Genomic DNA, 14,546 nt, shown 5'->3' with positions numbered 1-14,546 from the left:
AATCTAAAAAACAAAACAAAACAAAACACACAAACAAAGCATAAATACAAAACAGAAATAGACTCATAGACATAGAATACAAAGTTGTGGTTGCCAAGGGGGTGGAGGGTGGGACAGGATAGATGGGATTTCAGAATTGTAGAATAGATAAACAAGATTATACTGCATAGCACAGGGAAACATACACAAGATCTTATGGTAGCTCACAAAGAAAAAAATGTGGCAATGAATATATATATGTTCATGTATAACTGAAAAATTGTGCTCTACACTGGAATTTGACACAACATTGTAAAATGATTATAAATCAATAAAAAATGTTAAAGGTAAAGCTGTCCTGTGTAGAAGACTGTTTCCATATTATAGACAAAGATATAAAGATGTGAAAAGTGACTTGCTCAAAGGCACCTACCAACAAATCCAATCCCCATTCTCCTGCTCTGAGCTGCCTTTGAACTTGGCCATGTCCAGGTTTCCTCTGGCCGTGACATCTTAACTTACTCATAGACCACACATCATCTCACTGGTATTTCATCCCTGACTCCTCTCTTGCTCTCTTAACAAGCTCCCCTGACCCCTTAAATCCTGTCAGCCACCTCCTAAGTATCTCTCAGACACAATCACTTCTCTCCACAGCCCCCCGCCATAGACAGAGTTTCCATCAGCTTCCGGGTGTTCTCCCTGCCCCCAGTCTGTCCCCATGCAGCTTTCAGAGGCTGACCTGACCAAGTCGCTCTCCTTCGGGAATTATCCCGCGGACTCTTACTCCTGAGAGGTCATATTTGAAATCCTCAGCCTGACCCACAAGGCTCACATTGGCTTTTATTTTTTCCAGTTTCTCAAACTCACCATCTCCTTCCTGACTCAGAGCCTTTGCATATGCTCTACCCACTTTCAGTGCCAGAACATTCTTCCTCTCCTCCCTCCCTATCATCCCACTTAATTTCTACTCACCCTTTTGGTCTCAAAGCTGCATCACTTCCTCAGGCCTTCCACGTCCACCCAGACTGAGTGGGAGGCCCTGTGAATTGTTTTTACAGCTCTCTGTATATCTCTGCGAAGAACTGTCATTAAACAACCAATTGTATATTTAGGGGACGGTTGATCCATGGTTGTGACCCCTCCCCCCACCCTCCCCGCCAGACCAGGTGTGCCTTGCTCACTGCTTTATCTTTGTTCCCTTTGTTTGGCTTAAGGAATAAAGACATTGCTTCCTCTCTCATATACAACATTCAAGGTGAGTGTTTTTAATCAGCGGGCAGCAGTGTGCCACACGGTCCTTTGGGGACCCAGGTTCCTTCCATCCAGTGGCTCTGTCATTCCTAGGATTTGTCATCTGTATAGTTGAGGCTAAGTCATTGCAGCAGGAAGGGGGAAGAGCTTTCTAGGTCTTGGTTTGGTTCCAGTTGTCTATTACTGAATAACAAATCACTCCAAAATGGAGTGCTGTCACACATCAACATTTCATTGTCCTCACAGATTCTGTGGGTCCATGAGGAGTGCTGAGAATTTTGGACAGAGCTGAGGGAGGATGTCTTGTCTCTGCTCTACAACGTCTGAGGCCTCAGCTGGGAAGACTCAGATGACTGGGGGTGACTCAAATGGTTGGGGACTGAATAGCCTGGAGGCATCTTTACTCACCCGGTGCTTCACTAGAGGACTGGGCTCAGCAGGAGCTGTTCCAGGGTGCCGACATGTGGCTCCCCAACTTGGTGGCCTCAGGGGAGCTGGACTTCTTATCTGGAGGCTCAGGGCTCCAAGAGCGAATGTTCCCAGAGAACAAGGTAGAAGCCACGCAGCCTTCTATGCCCGAGCCTCAGAAGTCACATTACTTCTCACTTTCCTCTTGTTTGAAGACAGACCAGTAGAAGAGGAGGGGTCATAGACACCTAACACTTGGCAGGGAGAGAGTTGAAGAATTTGTCGTATTTTAAAACCCTTATAGCTAGAGAGGCTAATGCCAGTTTCACTCACATTCCCCTGGTGAGAATGTAGTCACACGGCCCCTTCTAAGCGCACAGGGCTGGGAAACGCTGTCCCTAGTCAGACACCACGTGCCCAGCTTCAAGTCTGTTGTAAAGGAAGAGGGGAGAATGGATTTGGGTGGACCGTTTGCAGTCTGCCACAGTCAACTCTTCTGGCCACCAAGAATGTGTATACCCCCTTCCTCTTCCCAAATGCAACACATATCTCCTCAGGGAAAAACCGAGCTTCCATTGACTGAATCCTCAACTGCCTGTTTGTTGAACAACTAACAGATGATTGATTGGATATTTGCAGAGCCTCTGTGTCCACTCATCCATTATGGACATTCCATTTCTTCACCTAGAGCCTCAATGTCAGCTTGTTCTAAGTGAGGGGGCAAAATCAGATAGCTTATGGCTGGTTAGGAATGGAGAGAAATCCACTTTTCTCTTTATCTTGGTGCTTAATTTGGTCTATTTATAGAGTAGGGACATCAATAATTGTTAATCAAAAAGAATGTCTATCTCACTCTGCATCTAAACTTAATTCCAGATGGAGTAAAGATTCAAATGTTAAAAAAAAAAAAGCCCATGAAATGCTAGGGTTCAAAACGGATAAGAGCAGGCAGCTTACAGAAGAAAATAAACAAAAGGCCAATAGGGGGATGAAAAGACGTGTTCTTGAGGATGTAGGGAAACAGAAACTCTCACATGCTGTTTGTTGATGTTTGAGTTGATCATTTTTTGGGGGGGTTAGCAATATCTTTCAAGGTGTCAAATGCTCAATACTTTTTAATCTAGAAACTCTATTTTTAGGTCTCTCTTCTATAGATACACAGTATGCCTACAAAGGAGCAAAACTATATGTCAAGGATGTTCAATGGAGGCTTGTTTAGAATAGCTCAGGAGCTGGAAACCACCTAAATACCCACGCATGGGAAACTATTAAATAAAGTAGAATCTCATGCAGCTGTTAGAAAGAACACAGCAGATTTAGCAGTACTAACACGGAAAAATGTCCAAGAAATAGCGATCACTGGGAGCAAAAGGCACATTGGAGAACATGATGCATAGTGTAAGTTCACATGTATAAAGAAAGAAAACAAGCCAGTATAGATCATATGTATCTTAAAAATACCTGGAAAGATTCATAGAAAGTTTTAACAATGGTTACTTTAGGGGGAGTGAGTTTCAGGCTGAGGATGGTGGGAAGATTTTTAGTTTTTGCTTTATATTCTTCTCCACTGTATGGATTGTTTTATAACACATATGTATCACTTTTATAGGAGAATCAAATTCAGAATAGTGATTACCTCTAGAGAAGGGCAGGGCATAGGAGAGATGTCATATTGAAATGGTTAAAAAGGTAAGTTTTGTGTTAGTATATTTTATCGCAACAAGAAGAAAAAAAAAATTCTGGCCATCAGTTAAGAATTGATAAAGCTTGTAGGTGAGTACGGGGTGTTCGCTATATAATTCCCTGTGCTTTTTCCAAATTTTTGAAACATTTCACAACTTCAGAAAATAAAAAGTTTTTTCCCATTCAAGGCAGCAAGATAAATGAAAAAGAAATGAGAAAAATGAAGCAAAAGGAAAATACAGGCAGTAAATGAACCACTTCAGAGCCCACACTTTTTATAAGCAACTCAGTAAGTTCCGTCACAGTCTCATCATCAGAGAGGTGGAAACTTAATGTTTTCCATTTGGAGCTCTGGGATGCACCTGAGATGAAGAAGCACAAAAAAACGGTGTTGCTCAGAAGAAGGAAATTTGCCACTGTGGCGTGGAGGCTGGAGTTGGAGGCAGCAAACCGAGCTGGGTGAACAGTTAGGAGGTGATTACAGGTGTGGGCAAGAGCTGGCAAGGACCCCGGCCATGGCCATGCGCGCTGTCATCTCTCGACCTAAAAAGCAGTAGGGGCAGCCCTGTCTCTCCTTCCCTCAGTTGTTTCCTTCTCTGCTCCTTCGGCTCCTGCCCTGAGAGCTGGGAACGCGGCAGCCTCTCCTCCAGGCATGTGCACCCTTCTTTTCCCTCGGTCCCATCCCACCCCGGCAGGGCCTTAATCTGCTGCACCTGCAGTTCTTTGATCGTTTATGGTTTCCTTTCTTTTGAAAAACTGACCTCAGTGCCATACTGACTCTGATGCTTTGAAAAACCCTCTTCCTGTGAACTTCAGATGCAGGTGATAAATAAAGGGTAGCGGCCTGTGGGTTTTACCAGGGGCCTTTGTTCTGGGCACGGAAGCAATGTCACAGGCAGGCAGAGGTGGGGTGAGGGCCTGGAGTCTGTCCTTAAGGGCCTGAGGGCTGTCCCCTGCAGGGCCCGGACACCCAGGGACAGGTAGCTGCCCAGCTGCCCTGGTTGCCCTGTGAGGTGGTGTGTCCCTCCCCGTTGCTGCCAGGGTCCCACCTAAATGACACGTGTCTGGGGTGCCTGGGAGGAGTTGCACAGGGGGAAGTGGACCAGTGCTGCCATGTCCCCTTCTCACTGGGCACGTGAGTCCGGGGGGGGGGGGCGGTCTGCTCCTCCACCCACCTCGGCTATCCTGAGTGAGGACCCTGGGCTGCAACAGGCCTGCTGCTGCTTCTCTCCAGAGGGTCTCAGAGGCCAGGCACCACCCTTCCCACGTCTATAGGCCACATATGTGCACACGCAAACACGGCCCTCGAGCCCCTGCAGTTTCTGGGTTCCTGTCCTGGCAGGGCCTCCAAGACCAGCTAAGCAAGCCTCTCATCAGTGCATTTGTCGGATGTCCAGGGGGTCTGGCTTAGTGGCCCCAGTTTTGTGTTCTCGTTGCTGACCCTTGGAAACCAAGTGCATGGGCAGCTGGCCAATGCACAATGCACACGGGGCTCCAACCTGGCATCCTTCATCATCAAATTGCAAATTCAGAACAATGTAAGCATGCTCACTGTTCTTTTTACAGAGACAGAATCTGAGGCCCAGGAATGCTAAGTGGCTGGTCCAGAGTCCCTAGCCGGGAAAGGGGGGAGTTGGGACTGAGTCTCTTCTCACTTTCAGGTCTGCTCCCCAGCTTCTCCACCCTACTCTGTGCCCCGGAGGCTGACCTGTGGGATTGCTTTGATGGGTACCCTCACTCTCTGTCTTGACCAGTGGCGACCACTGCCAGCGTATGGGAGGCAGAAAGGAGAGCGAGGAGGCACTTATTCCCCCTGAGGCCCCCCGTGGGTTCGCCACAGTCTGGCTGCACCCCTCAACTGAGGCCGCAGATCTGTCCAATCAGCCTTTCCTCTCAGAGCACCTCTGGTCACCTCCCCGGCCCCAGCAGGCCTAGCAGTGGAAGAGACAGCGGCTGTTGGTCCAGGTTCTTGCAATCCTTTCCTACACCCTGGCCTTACCTTTGCAAAGAATCTCTTCATTGCATGCTCCTCAAATGGTCCAATTGGAGTATGTTGCCTGCTTCCTGCTGGGACTCTGCCTGATCCACACCATCCTGCCAGCTTATCAGCAAGGCCCCCCGGATCTGCTGAGCCATCACAAGTTGCAGCTGGGCCCATGGTGGGGGGGGGGCAGGGGGTGAAATCTGGGGGCTTAATTCCTGCTCTTCTCTCTGCCTCTGCTCATACCGTCACCCCTCCCCTATCTGCCTGCTTTGCCTCCAACCCCCACCTGCCATTCTTCCCCGCCAGATGTCTGGGGACGTTCAAGGGATGAGAGTAACAGCTAAGCAACTTTCACCCCTACCCCATCCACACGTGATGCATCCAGGAAGTGATGCTCTGAGGTCTTCAGCATCACAGACCAGTCAGACCCTGAGTCCTTGGGACAAGGCATCTTGGAAGCCAGTGCAGGGAAACAGGATGATTTCACATTGCTGGAAGAAGCCCCTTCCCTGGGGACCCTCGACCAGGAACGCTCACCCACTCACCCACTCACTCACTCACTTGCAACGCAGACGGGCTGACTCCCTACCAGGCCCGCCCCCAAGGGACCTGTGTGTCACTTCCTCAAGGAGACTGACCCTGGCCCTCGGCCGAGGCTGGCTCTCCCACTACATGCTCCCAGCTCATCTCATCCCTCCTGGTTTTATAACCCTTGTCACATCGACATCCCTTGTCCCTTGTCCACATCCTTCACCTCTCCATCCTCTTCGTAAAAGCAGGTCCTGTGTCTGTGCTGCTGACCGCTGTAACACCAACACCTGGCACGGCGCAGGCCACATGGTAGGGGTTCAGCAAATTGTTGAATTGAAATGGAGAAATGATATTTTAATCAATACCGTGCAGATTGCCTCTCTTGTAACTAGGCGGTCACTGAGACAACAGTGACCAGCATGGCAGGCTGGATCCTGGATAGAATATCAGCCTGAGGAGGCTGGAGGCTGGGCTCTGGTCCCTGCTGGGCCTTATACTAATTTGGGGACTCTGATCAGTCTCTGAGCTTCAGGTTTCTCATCTGTGATACAGGGATAATACTACCATTAGTGTTTCCACTGCTTCATACAAATGATCATAAACATAAAAACTTAAAACACCACATATTTGTTATTCACAGTGTCCGTGGGTCAGGAGTCTGGGCACAGCTAAGCTGGCATCTCATCTGGAGGCTCTAATGGGGATGAGTTCACTAATAGTCTCACACGGGTCATTGGCAGAATTCATCTCCTTGTGGTTAAAGGATTGAGATCTTGCTGGTTGTCAGCTGGGGCTGCTCTTGGTCTCTAGAGGCCACCCACAGTTCCTTGCCACAGGCCCTTTCACAACATGAGGTCTTCCGTCTTCAAAGTCAGCGAGAGAGAGAGAGTCCCTAGCACCAGTTTCCTGGCAAGACTGTGTCTTTATAACATGTTGTGATCCGGGAAGGGACACCCCACCACCTTTGCCATTACTGGTTAGATACTGACATACTGGTTATTCCATTGGTTAGAAACAAGTCTTAGGTTCTGTCATACCCTAGTGGGAGGGGATTATACAGAGGCATGAACATGAGGATATACGGGTCATGAGGGTCACCTTAGAATCTCTCTTCTACAATACTAATCTCTATCTCATAGAATTCTTGAGAGAGTTAAGTGAAAGAAAGCACAGAAGCACTCTACACAGTGCCTGGCACTTAGTGAGAACTCAGAAAATGCCATAAAAGGCAGCTAGGAGCAGCTGTCTCTTATTTGGCCCACTTTGAAATGGGAAATGTTGGTTCACAGTTGGTCTCCAGACCCCACCATGCCCTATTGGCTTCCACCAGGCTGCTTCAGCCATTTATATCATCTGTCTGGATCTTGAAGGCAGTTGAATTTGCCATGTGGTATTAACTAGTCCGATCAATAGGTGTCCTTAGTATTGTAGTTAAAAGTTTGTAGATGCTAACTACTTGTAGAGACTAACTACTATATATAAAATAGATTAAAAAAACAATGTCCTACTGTATAGCACAGAGAACTATACTCAATATCTTATAATGGCCTATAATGAAAAAGAATATGAAAAGGAACATATATAACTGAATTACTATGATGCACACCAGAAATTAACACAACATTGTTAATCGACCATACTTCAATTAATAAAAAAAAGTTCTTAGAAGATAAACTCTGTATCCTACTAATTTTTTCTAGCCTCTGGTGCTTAGCTTGTTGGGCTTGGGATGTGGAATTTGGTGTGAATGCTTCTCAAGTGTTGAGCCACAAAAGTAACCAGAATGATTTGAGTCCAGCACCATTGCCCCAGAGGGCAGGTTGTGGCTGGTGGGGAGGGAGGGAACAGGAGCCAGCTGGATGGACAAGTCAGGAAGGATAAGTAGATACCTGTGTCAGGTCCTGCTCTGGGAAGCTCCCCATGTTTGCCCACCTTCCTCCACCCCAGACCTTCTTCCCTTCTTAGTGTTCAACTCCATCCCACCTCACCACCCCTGCCCACTCCAAGCAGGGTCTCCTTGGGATCTGGGTATGGTGAGCCCTGCCAGTTTTAATGGAGGAAGAAAAGATGGATTCCTTCAGAGACGTAAACCATCTGGGCTGGGAAGAGCCTTAGAACCCTGGGAAGGGGTGAACAACTATTTTTAGGATGCGGGATGAGGGCTCAAGTCTGTCGAGTGCCTACTTCTTCATATTTCATTTCCTCTGTCATTTCAGTCTTCAGAGCAGATAAATTAAAGCCCAGAGAGGGAAAGTGGCTTCCTCTGGTCACACAGCTGCTGGGTGGCAGAGTTAGAACAGAGCCTAGGTATCCTGAGCTGCTGGTCCAGGTTCTTCTTTGGACGACGCCTCACCCTCCAGGGTCCATGGGCCCCCTGGTGTTGCTGGGGCACACTTGGCCCTAGCCCAGTTCTCTCTACAGAGCGCTGTCTCCCCACCCTCCATTCTGCCTTCCCCCTACCCCTGCTTCCAGCACTTTCTCCAGCATCCTGCTGACTCGGCACCACCTTGCTCATCCTCAGCCTGGCACAGAACTGATCACACAGCCCATCCAGACCCTAAGCATAGACACTCTTTGCCAGCAGGGGCAGAAGCAGTTACAGGGTCACACATCTGGGCAGCTGAGGCCCAACTCTGATCTGTAGAAGACAAACCAGAGGAATCATTTCTGTCATCTCTGGGCAGAGCCAAGGCCCTGAGGGCTGGAGTCTCTCAGAGAGGCAGAAGGCTCATCTCAGTTGTGGGAGGGGTGGTGATGGTGGTGAGGGAAGGTCCCTCACCTTCCTCAGGTAGAAAAGTGGAGGCCAGAAGCCCAGAGGCAGTAGCTCAGGGGCCAGGACTGTAAGGGCCTGTGAAAGTCTGAAACGTTCCTAAATCCTTCATGTGGGATGCTTTGTTATCCTTTCTGCTTTCTCTGAAGGAGTGGGTGATGAGCCCCTTCAAAAGCATGACTTGAGGGTGGAAAAGGAAGGAGAGCTGGGCATCTGTGTCCCTTTTGCACAGATTAGGCATGGGGAGGGCTGAGGGCCGGGGCCAAGAGAAACTAGCTGTGTCCTGCAGAGGGGAGGCCACCTGGGCCTGAGCCAGGGCTGTGCTGGGACTTTGTTAGCACTGGGAGCTGCTGCGAGGGCTCAGATGGGCTGGCATTACTCGAAGTCAGGCCTGTTCCAAGAAAACACTCTGAAATTGATCAGTGACCCGGGGGAAGAACATCCTAAAAACTAGTTTTACTTCCTTTCAGAAGTTACAGGCTGCCCAGGGGAGGCAACTAGGAAAGGAGAAAGCATACAACAGACACACACACACACACACACACACACACACACACACACACACACACACCCTACACCCCTGTCCCTCCCCTACCAGGAATATGGGCTGCAGACCCCTCACCTCCCTGGGCCTGTGCCATGGAACACACATGGTCCTGGAGAATCACACGAAGCCCACCCAGTCACACACAGCCACCCACAAACACACTCTATCACACACCGTGGCCATCAGCAGCACACAGCCACGTAGTCACACATAACCACAGGCGAGCAGGCCCTCACAGGCCGTAACATACAAGCACACGAAACCACCCACACCGTGCACGGTGGGACTTAACCACATCCATTCACACTCACACTGTTCATCTGCGTGTAATCGCACACAACTGCACTGTGATGGGGATTCTGAATCACACACGGCCACGCACAGACTCATACCACCCTACCCAACCACAGCCACACTCAACCACACTCCTTGGCACACGAGAACACACAGTCATAGGCAACTGTGCACAACCACACGCCGTCACAGGCAATCCCACGGGACACGGAGTAACAGGGCAGACCCTGAATAGTGCTTTGACATGAGCAGCAGGGGCAGGGGGCTGGGGGAGCCTTGTTCTCTGAAATGCGAGTGGGTGGGGGTGAGTGAGGGCCTGGCTGTGACTGCGTCAGGGACAGAGGCATACACTCAGCCCCTAGACTGTCCACTTCCTGGTCATCCCTTCAGAGCAGCAGGAACTGGGAAGTCAGTCGGCTCTGCTTCCCGCCCAGCAGAGCATTCCTGGCTCCTGAGGCAGTGTCCGCGGCCTCCTCCCTCTAGCCTCCTGGGCTTCTGGCAGGAAGCTTGGACCGACGGGGCCTGCAGTGAGTCAGCAGGAAAGGGCTCCGGGAATGCGGGTGGGTGACCAGTGCGGAGGCAGTTGCTAAAGCTTCTGAGGGAGGATCGGCTGCCATTCATTGTGTGAGGGGCTGCCCACTGGAGGTCACTCGCCCAGGGGAGAGAGGGTGACAGGCATGGGACTCGGTGGTGATGGCCATTTCTCAGCCAACCCTGGGTGCAAGGAAGCAGAGGTAAGGGGCCATGTTCCCCCAACAGACTGCACTCGGGTCTCCCTTGTGGGCTTTGCCCCCACGTGGTCCTCAGCTGGGCCTGGACCTCGGACAGCCCTGCGGCCTCAGCGCCATAGCCCGCCCTCCACCATCACGGACTCATTCACTGATTCAGCCATTCAAGGAGCACCTGCCACACCAAGATGCAAAATCTGCGCCTTCCAATGAGGAAGGTCACCTGAAAGGTGGTCCCAGGGCAATGCGGATGTGTACGGTCAGATGCATAACCGTAGTGTGGAAGCTGCTTGCAGCCCTCGACCTCCAGTCCCTCCAGCCACCCTCCAGGATGGCTGCTAACAGTGGTGCCCTTCCCGTAGGGTGTTCTGACCTCTGACCTCTCCCAAAAGAGGCAGGCAACACAGCCAGGAAAGCCCTTTCAGGAAAGGCATGGGTGGGCACAACTGTTAATAACAGAGCCATTTATATTTTTCCAACAAGTCAGTGAAAGACTTTTTCACTGAAGGACGAAATTTTAAATGCTGTGTCTGAAGGAAATCCTAAAATGATTTCCTGCCTCCTGCAGCCGGGCCATGTCCCCACAAGCATTCCTCTTGCTGTCTCGCGGTTATTTTTACAAACTTCCGTTATCACCAGACCAGATGTGATTTTTCTCTTGGGCTAGAGTAGGTGGTCAGTCAGCACCTGTGGAAGGAACACCGCGAATGAGCCTGGACCTCTGGGCGGAAGGACTGGAAAGAGGTGGCAGAAGCGCAGAAGGCGCCCTGCTATGGGGCGTGGGGTGCGGTCAGCGCTGCGGGGGTCTGTCCCTTGCTCCCCGAACTCTTTTCAAGAGGAACGTGACTCTTCTTGCCTCCTCTGGGCACCACACCGCATCCTCCCAACATGTCTGAAGACTGCATCCCAGTCTCACTTCATCCCCCTTTCCTGGCTGTCCCTGACTGTGAAGACAAACTCCATCCATGTTCCTGCTAATCCCTTCTCATTGCTCCATGGAAATGAGATGTTAACAAAAATCAGAACAGCAAGAAAGTTGCAGAGGTTCTGGAATCGCACACAGTTCTTCCAACTGTTTGAAAAAAAGAAAATTCATCCCTGCTGCATGTATTTAATACAATTATAAAAAATTCCAGATAAGTGAAATACTTAAATGCAAAAACAAACCACAGAAGTCATGAAAAAAACCTCGGGTGACCATTTTTTTGTTATTTTAGGGTAAGACCTTTTTAGGCAGAAAACCAGAAAAGCCTGATTCATTGAACCACGTACAATTTGTACAGTTCTGACAACAAAAGCTCTACGTACAAAGTCAAAATGCAAAGGACAAGCTGGGGAAAATGTTTGCAACAGATTAAACAAAGGGTTTATAGCCCTAATCTACAAAGAGCTTTCACAAGTCAATAACAAAAAGATAACTCAATAGAAAAATGAACAAAGGCCACTAGCAGGTAATCCATGGAAGAGGAATTATAATTAGTAAGTATGTTCAAAGATATTATCATTTTAAAAATCAAATTAATTCTATTGAGATGGCACACTTTAGAAAGATGGGTAATTTTTGGTACTTACTGACAAGAGGTGGGTTAATGGGCCTTTTAAGAGGCTGTATTGTTGGAAGGAGAAATGGGCAAAAACCTTTTTGGAGGGTAACTTAGCAATACCTATTAAAGTTTGACTTTGCCCTTTGACCCAACAGCTCTAGTTCTAGAAATTTGTCCTGGCATCCAGGTACATGCTCACACGTGGGGAGTCGGCGTGAATTTGCTCCTCACACACTTGTGCTTGGGCTCTACCCACTCAGGATTCTATAGGCATCAGGATGTAGCATTTACACAGTCCAGAAAACCCACTTGTTTATCCCTAGGCAGGGCCACTTTGAGCCGCTCCACCCTTAAAGATGCTTGCCTCACTACTTCCCCTTTCCCAACCTCCTAATTTTTATTGGAAAAATCCCCCTGACTTTGGAAAAGCCATAAGCTCTTCTGACCCCAGAAGGTTAAACCCTCTGGAAACCCTGGGGTGACAGGGCACATGATCTAGATTAAATCTGTTAATTCAGTCCATCTCCCCACCACAGTGATTAGTTCAGTGGTGGACACATGACCTAAACTGGTCCAATCAGGGTGCATCTCAGGAGTTTTCCTGGGAAGAGTCTAGCACAGAGATTTTTCTTTTTCTGTGGATAGTCTCATGAATGAATATGGGCCCTGAACTGCTCTAGGTCTGTTCACTGCAAGGAGAAAAATGATTCTGTGGACAGAGCTAACCCACAGAGCAGGACTGAGCCAAAAGAACCTCAGAAAAACAAAAGCAGAGCCTGATGATACCGTGAACCTCTGGATCAAACCACACCTGAATCCCACTCAGCGCCTGGGCTTTTCTGATGCAGGAGACAATACATTCTCTCTATTGTCTAAGCCAGTAGGAGAGGAGATGTTTGTGTTTGCAGTGGAAGCTCCTCACAAACACAGAACCCCTCCCCCTCTCTGACAATCCATTTCCTTGTTTCTGTGAGGTTCAGCCTTGGAAAACAAAGACCTATTAAGTCTTCCTGGGAGCTAGGGAAGCCTTGACTTTTTTCACCCAAGGCTTGATTGCTTTGGTATGAGTTGGGGTGGTGTGTGAAGGGAAGAGAAAAATGCCTCCCCATCTTTGTGAGCCTCCTGTAGCAACGCAAGCAAGCCAGATATTAGTACCTCACTGAATTATCTCACTGTGTTTGTTTCAGCTGAAAAATCAGAAACAATCTAAATGCCCATCAATAAGGTAACTACTCATGGTCCCTCCTCAGTGGCCTTTAGAAAGATGGAGGAAATGCTACATGTAGTGCCCTGAATAGTACCAAGAGATACAATTTATTGAAAAAAAAAGGTTGAAGAACAGCATAAGTGGTCTAATTTCACTTTTGCTTTTAAAAATTAAAAGTATATGGTTCTATCCGAGGACAAAAAGGTCTAGAAGGAAGATCCCCTTATACAACGAATGTTTTATTATCTCTGGAGGCTGGGATTCTGAAGAATTAGCATCTGCTATTTTTTCCATTTCTTCATTGAATTTTTAATAGTCCTGGGATCTGGTCGCTAGTTCCCTGTTTCCTTTTGTGGTGGTAACTGGAGGCCTCAAAGGAGCTGTCATTGCCTGAGTGTGCAATCCAACCCCCCAACTCCTCCCAGAAGCTCCATGACTGGCCTGTTTGCGGGTCCATACAAGCCACCTCCAGGATGGGCAGGACCTCAGGTCAGTGCTGTGTGCTCTGTTGTTCGTACCCTAGTGTATGATGCCAGGGGGAGAGTGGCAGCATGCAGGGACTGAGTGGTGACCTGCTGTCTGATTTTGTTGGACAAAGACATTGGCTTGGATAATACAGGATGAATAATGATCCTCAAAGATATCACATCCTCCTCCCTGGAATCTATAAATGTTACCTTATATGGAAAAAAGTTCTTAGCAGATGTAAGACTAAGTTAAGAATTCTGAGATAGAGGGATGCTTTTGGTTTATCAAGGTAGGTCCTAAATGCAATCACAAGTGTCCCTACAAGGGACAGGCAGAGGGAGATTTGGCACAGATAGAAGAGGAGAAGGCAACGTGACCACAGAGGCAGAGGCTGGAAGGATGCAGCCACAAGCCAAGGGATGCCTGCAGTCATGAGACGCTGCAAGGGGCAGGGAACAGATTCTCCCTTAAAGTCTCTGGAGGGAGCATAACCCTATGGATACCTTGATTTGAGCCTGGTGATACTGCTTTTGGACTTCTGACCTCTAGGATTATGAGAGAATACATTTGTGTTGTGCTAAGCCACCAAATTCATGATGATTTGTTCCAGCTGCCATAGAAAACTCATATAGCTTTAGAAGGTGAGGCATGCCTGAGGCTGTGCAAAATGCTCTCCCCTGCTGATCTGCCTGCCTAATTAGACATTGTCCCCGCTGAAAAGAAAAGGAAGTTGCTTTCTCCAGACACCCTTGAGAGAGTCTCGGGGACATCTAACGAACCCTGGCACTTGTGACGAGGGATCATCGGGGGTCCGTGGAGCCCGTCCTTTGCTCTCCACTGGGCTTCCCCGGGGTGGGAGGCCAGAGGCGTTGCCTAGCAACTACAGAAGCATAGCAAGGCTCCCCATTGTGCTTGGTTTCTCCTCAGAGCCCCTGTGCCTGTATTGTTAGAGTGCAGAGGTTGTTAAAAAAAAAATAACATCAACCCTCTGCTCAAAATAACTTCTCAGGTTCTAAAAATGGATTTCTGCCCAGTAGTAACATTTTTCACTCCAACAATAGTAAAATTTCTCACCCCCTCGTGCTCTGTGGGTTTGTGACTGGACCCAAGGGGGAACTACTATTAATGGCAGTTTCCACTTGATGTAAC

At 48.7% G+C, this 14,546-nt stretch overlaps 1 long non-coding RNA gene across 1 annotated transcript; it reads right to left on the bottom strand.

Annotated features, from left to right (window-relative positions):
* Window positions 1-10,627: 10,627 nt before the first annotated feature.
* Window positions 10,628-14,266, bottom strand: LOC140698524 (uncharacterized). The gene is made up of 2 exons (XR_012076336.1): window positions 14,177-14,266; window positions 10,628-10,865 (listed from the first exon to the last, which is right to left on the bottom strand). It is a non-coding gene; the product is annotated as an uncharacterized lncRNA (long non-coding RNA).
* Window positions 14,267-14,546: the final 280 nt, after the last annotated feature.

Source organism: Vicugna pacos, chromosome 9 (genome assembly GCF_048564905.1).
Source record: "Vicugna pacos chromosome 9, VicPac4, whole genome shotgun sequence".
Classification (NCBI taxonomy): Eukaryota; Metazoa; Chordata; class Mammalia; order Artiodactyla; family Camelidae; genus Vicugna; species Vicugna pacos.
The sequence above is the reverse complement of the archived record's forward strand: the minus strand, read 5'-3'. Positions and strand labels throughout refer to the sequence as shown.